This window comes from Rhagoletis pomonella, unplaced genomic scaffold (assembly GCF_013731165.1).
Source record: "Rhagoletis pomonella isolate Grant_MI unplaced genomic scaffold, Rhpom_1.0 Rhpom_scaffold_00003, whole genome shotgun sequence".
In the NCBI taxonomy this organism is placed as follows: Eukaryota; Metazoa; Arthropoda; class Insecta; order Diptera; family Tephritidae; genus Rhagoletis; species Rhagoletis pomonella.
The window spans coordinates 31,387,612-31,393,864 of record NW_023458557.1 but is presented as its reverse complement, the minus strand read 5'-3'; the positions used below and the strand labels follow the sequence as shown (position 1 = coordinate 31,393,864).

The 6,253-nt window shown below is 34.1% G+C and overlaps 1 protein-coding gene across 14 annotated transcripts in view; it reads right to left on the bottom strand.

Moving 5' to 3' along the window:
* Positions 1-5,140, bottom strand: part of LOC118735137 (Krueppel homolog 1) — a 428,624-nt gene extending 423,484 nt beyond the window's left edge. Inside the window, exons 1-2 of one of the 14 annotated variants that reach the window (XM_036464766.1) lie at positions 4,690-4,936; positions 2,541-3,536 (exon numbers count right to left, since the gene is read on the bottom strand). The gene's annotated coding sequence lies outside the window, so the exon portion shown is untranslated. Of the gene's footprint in view, positions 1-2,540; positions 3,537-3,623; positions 4,260-4,651 lie in introns of those variants that run through there. The other 13 variants (XM_036464762.1, XM_036464765.1, XM_036464760.1 and 10 more) reach the window with 13 other exon arrangements.
* Between the last annotated feature and the right edge of the window lie 1,113 nt (positions 5,141-6,253).

Sequence of the window (6,253 nt, the reverse complement as noted above, 5' to 3'; positions counted from 1 at the left end):
TCGATTCCTAGACGTGACCCAGCGAAACGCCGGGACACGTATAACTTATTTTTGACCGATATAACATTTCCCGTTGGTTTCATCCCATCCCGATTTTGACTGTCGCATAGTGTAATGAATCACCAAATTTACTTTAAAGGGCGTGTGTGAATCGGTAACAAAGTTCTATGGGGAAAGCTGTTTAATAATATTTTTACTAAGGGTATTCATCAAACCTTATAAATGCATTGTAAACCGTATAAACTTATAATTGTGTAAACCTTATAAATGAACTGTCAAAATTTGTATGGAAACTCGTTTACACATTTCTGATAAATTTATCCAGCGATTTCACTGAATAAACTTGATAAACTGAAGACAATGCAACTCTGTCGCAACTCTAGCTATGTTTTCTTAGGCAATAATCGGGATCAGCATACAAATTTTGCACGCAAATATATGATCCTGATAGAGATCTGGTTCAATTATTATCCCGTCTGTTTGTTTTGTTTCACTGATAATTCGCAAAGTTTGGTAGCCGTGATAAATGAATTCATACACAAACAGACATTCTGCAATTGTTTCTTGTAACTTCCTTCAAATAAATAGCCTTTATGTTATATGTACATTTATTTAAATAGATATCTCGTAAATATAATTTTTTCCAATTTAGTGAGGTAGTTTCTATAATTTCTTTATCCCCGTGCTAGAAGTATAAAGTTAGTGACACTGCGCTTTATAACCAAAGAAAACACGACTATTGTCGAATGTGTAAACGAAAAGAGAGTGTGGGTCGTTCATGTAACAGAGTGCATAAACTTATAAGATTATCTGCTTGATAAAGTTATCGGTTTAGATGAATACCACTACTATGGTGAGACAGTTTTGCCAATCTGCTGTGTGAAATGAAATCTTTTTTGTCAGCGGTAAATTTTTGATAACCGCAGATTTATGCCGAATAAAATATTACAAATTGAAGTGAAATTAATATTATAAGAAAAAGTCTACCATCGTTGATTGCAATTCATCAATTTATGCTTTTATTTAACGAAAAATTACACACATCAACAGTCCTTGCGATTGTCAAAATTTTCTATGCATTTGTCAAAAATTTCACTAGCCTCATGAGCTACTAAAATTTTATTCGTAGTTGTCAAAAATTTACTCGCCGCGAACTTTGTTACCGATTCATACACGCTCAAATTATTTCATTTCTACTCTCTATTCCTGCTACTTCGGCATTCACTGGAAGAGTTTTTTCGGTTATGGATGTGAAATACCTTACTAACAAAATTTAATTTTTGATTTATATTAATTTTAATATTGATTGCGATAAAGTATATAATACTTTCGTGGTTAACAAGGAATTGTGAAAAACTACCAAAGGAGCAAAGAAATATATTAAGAAAAAAGATGTTTACTTAAAAAGCGTTTTTACTTGTTCTTTTAAATATACTACTATATATATTTGAAGTGTACCATATTTTTTCAGTTTTTTTTTTTTTAAGTACTATAAATATCTTACAAAATGTTCGCAAATGTTCGTGCATATGTATGTATGTATGTAGGTCATATATGTAATACTTAGTCTGTTCCTTTGAGCTTCGGACTAAAACCTGTGGAACTGTCAAACTACAATTTTACTCTCTCAAATGAGAGTAAAAGGAGAACAGATGCAGAAGTGCATAGGAACGCAAAAAGCACTATTTCCTGTAAAAACGTCAGTCGGTTTGTTTACATGTCATTTGTACAACACTGATTTAGCTGAAATATCACTAAATAATTATTAAAATCTATACATATTCAAACATTTCGTTGTTTATTTTCATTTTTTTACAAATTTAAGGCACTTTGCTTTCACCGCTGTTAGTTTTTGCTTGCACATGCAAATCAGCTGATCGTTTGACACTTTTCATGAACTTACAGGAAAAGAAACTCCGGACTAAATCCTGTAACTTCTGACTAGGAACAGTTGCTCAGTTACTCTCTCAAATGTGTTCCCACTTACAGGTTTTATGTCAATAGGAACGACTTCCTGTAAGTTCTGACTAAATCCTGTAAACCGGACTGCTATTGGAACAGACTAACTTCTATATTGGCAGTAAGCTAACTTCTCAATGTGTAAGCATTCCGAAATCAAAGCGAGACAGTCTAGTACCGTTTTTGTCAATGTGTTGTGTACTTGAGTGCCGTTTTTGTATATGTGTTGTGCACATGTTTATTTATAAACGTATGTGTTCCTTTTCTTTCGTACGTGTTTATTGATATATCTGTACTGTAGTGTTTTCGGACGGTACTAGCTCTTTCCGCCAATATAGGAGTATTACATACATATATGATGTAGGTACATATGTACATCTTTGAGGATATTTTAATACCCGCAATTTAAGAGTGTCAATATAAATATGTGTATATGAAGATAAATTTAATTTGTTTTTATCATGCCATCACTATAATTTTTGCATATGAATGTACGCATGTATTTACACCAAACCTTCACATTTTTGTTAATCAGGTTGAGGAAATTTTATAAATACATACCTAGATATTTATCTACTTACCTTTTTAGTTGATGTATGTACTTATAAGTGTGTGTCTACATATACAAAGTACGTTTTATTTTTTTAATTTGTTCTTATTCGTTTTATACATACAAATGTACATATACATAGTATATGCATAGAATGTGATATGCACATACATATACCTTTCAAAATACTTTTTTTTTTTGCAATGGGGAACATATTTCACGCTGGTATATACCCAGCAGAACCGACATAACGCATTATCCAATCCACTTACAAAATTGTAAATAAAAACCAACACATTTGCAGCTTAGCGATATTCATGTGGCATTTTTTGCATTATTTAACGCGATATTTGTAGCATAATAATATTTAATTGAAAAGAGACAACTATATATGATAACGTAATAGCGAACGTATATACATACATACATATCGCACGTTTAATAACATAGAGTTGTAATTCAAAATCTACGCTTTTGGAGATTTCTACATACAATTAATAAGCTTGATAAGTGCTCATTCAAACACGGCGATTTTTGTTGCCGCAACTCGACGTTTGTTGGAGAGAGCGTGACGAAAAAAGGAGAGAGGCACCGAGTTGCTCGTGCTCGGGCAACACGCTTTGTGCTCTCGTTCGTCTGTGTAAATTGAGTTAGCGGTTCACAGCATCAAGATTGATAGAATACAAGATTGCGCCGATCAGAGAGGATTTTTGAGAATAACTTTTGTGTGACGTCACACTGGTGCAATTGCGAGAGAGAAATGCCAAAACGTGAGCAAGAATGGAAGAAGAAGAAAAAATGTTGCAAGGAAAACGTAAACAAGTTGCACAAGTGTGACGCCATGCAAACAACGATTCTGTCAAATTTCTTAAGAGAGGAATAGCGGTCCGAGATCGGCGCAACCTTTGTATTTTCTCAATCGGGTCACAGCATGAACGAACGACACAAGATCACGTAAGCACAAGAGAGTGAAAAAAGTCGGTTTCTTGAGCGGGTTCTACGCCATCTTATTTCGCGGGAAAACGAGCTAAAAGTAAACAAAGCAAAGAAAACAAAAATTAGCCAAAATTATTGTCAGCCACTAAAATGCTTTAAAATGTGTTGTCATGTTGAATTAACTCTTCTTTAGTTAAATAAAAGTATAAATTGTGGTGCTTGTGATGTAAACAAACGCTCAGCTGACGAACCCTATTCCATGAATCTTTTTCTCAAAACAAGTTACAAATACAACGTCGCGTTCTTACGTGATATTGTATTTTTGGTTCATGGGTTCACAGCTGACAAAAACAATTGCATACAAAAAAATCGCCGTGTGTAAAAGGAACGAGCAACACCAAAAGGGAAAATGAAAAATAGCGTCGACAAAAGTTTCCGCGTATAAACACAGACTAAGGAGAATATTCTTAGTCTAACAGATGACTAAACTTCCCAAAAATGATGAAGATATGCGTCTTTCCATCTGTCTTTTGGTATACCAATTGTATGAACTAAACGAACTATGATTGCGTTTTCCCATAAAATTTAAATTTTGAAATAATTCTCTATGTTATTAAACGTACGATATGTGCATACATACATATGTAGCTACTTGAGTATTTATTCACTCAACTTTAGCTTTCGCGTTGAATAACTGGTCCAATCATCGACAGATACATTTTACCTTCGGCTAGGTCAGCATATGCACGTACATATATGTATGTATATTGCCGTATTTTTCGATCAATAGATACATTAAGGTACCATATCGTCACTAAGGAAAAGGTGCCAAGTCTATTATTTTTAAATTGTTCAGGAGAGACGAAAAACTGATGTAGTTTCGTATTACCTGCCATTCTGCATCAAAAACTAATTAAAAAAAAATGGAACTGGCACGTTTTCACCTTTATGTAGCGATATGTTTCTATGTATGCACGTATGGACATATACATACATACATACATATTTATACATATGTATGTAAGTAGTATACTTAAATTTGATTCAGTCGATATTCACTGCACAAATTCCAATAATTAGCATAACATATTTTGTGTAAGCGCCAATCTATTATTATTATTATTTGTATAACATATTTTCTTTTGGGTTTTCCCACAAAAAATCTTAATTTTCATATTCTTTGTAATTTTTCACAGTGGTTATTACCGTTTGTAGGGGTTGTTACCGTTTGTAGTGGTTATTACCGTTTGTAGTGGTTATTACCGTTTTAGCATTTAAAGTTCTTCAATTTCATACCAGCCACGCTTTCTTTCTATTCTACTTATATGGTGTGCAATGAGTTTATGTTTTGCATAAAATTGTAAATATTCCCTCTTAATTCTACCTCGGCCGATACGTTGTGACCGCTTGCTAGTTGATTCGGTAATACCGACGACGCCAACGATATGTTACTGCTGTTCTATGCGACTTTGTTCTGTGCTTAACTGGCAAGCGTTTCGTTGCTGCCATTACCGCTGTCGCTGCCGCTGCCAACATCGCCGTCGCTGCTAATGCCCGTCGCGGCAGAGTCTACGTAGTAGCCGCTAAGGCATAAGTATTGGTGAAAGCGTAATGACATGCCGGTTGCGAGGGCCATGGTGTCCAAAATCGATTGTGTTATCTGTATATTGTTTATAAGAACGTGTATACCTACATACATACATACATACATATGTATTAAAAGAAAGAAATGGATATAAGAAAGCTGTTTCCTGCACAAAGCCCAACGCGATGCATTAACTATATACATATGTATGTAGGTACATACATATGTATTTAAAGGCAAATGCACGTAGGTTTGTGTATACATACATACATACATATGTATATAAAAAACGCTCACGATTGAGAGAATACAAAGGTTGCGCCGATCTCGGACCGCTATTCCCCTCTTAACGAATTTGACGGAATAGTTGTTTGCATGACGTCACACTGGTGCAACTTGTTTACGTTTTCCTTGCAACATTTTTTCTTCTTCTTCCATTCTTGCTCACGTTTTGGCATTTCTCTCTCGCAATTGCACCAGTGTGACGTCCACAAAAGTTATTCTCAAAAATCCTCTCTGATCGGCGCAATCTTGTATTCTATCATTCTTGAAAAACGCTTATAAGAAAAAATACTTAAAAGAAATGATTTTCTAGAACCAATGTAACCGATTACATAATTAAACAAACGTGTATAACAAAGTTCTTCTTAAAGTGCGTATGCAATATTTTTATACATATATAAGTTTTTATAATTTTTTTTTTATTTATTGATTTGTCCTAACACAACAACAGTGTTGCCACTTTGTGAGTAATTCCTCAAAACGTGAGGAATTTCGGGCGCGCTTGAGTATTTTTTGAGAATTTTTATTTTGAGGAGTTTTTGAGGAATTTTCTCTCGATATATTTGCAGATAACAAATGCAACCATGTTTTACATAACAGAGTTGTTAAATCGCTTTGCAAATTTTTGAACAAAAAGTTTTTGTTTATAAAGAGCGAAATACAACACACAAGTGGCTTGTCAAACCTACTTTTCCCATTTCACCACACACCATGCAAACATGACTCGTTAAAGCAAAGAATTTTAGTTTTCTTCCGGTTCATAATGTAAAAGAGTTTGGGTTTCTTCGATTTTTCTCTCTTGCGTCCTCATTCGGTAAAAATTCCGTTGCGAATTAGGCGATTTTATCATGCACAAAGTTAGCGTTTTGATTAAACGTCAATATCACGGCCAGAAATTCAAAAAATTTTGATTTTTGTTCACATTTCCCTCAAACGGCTAG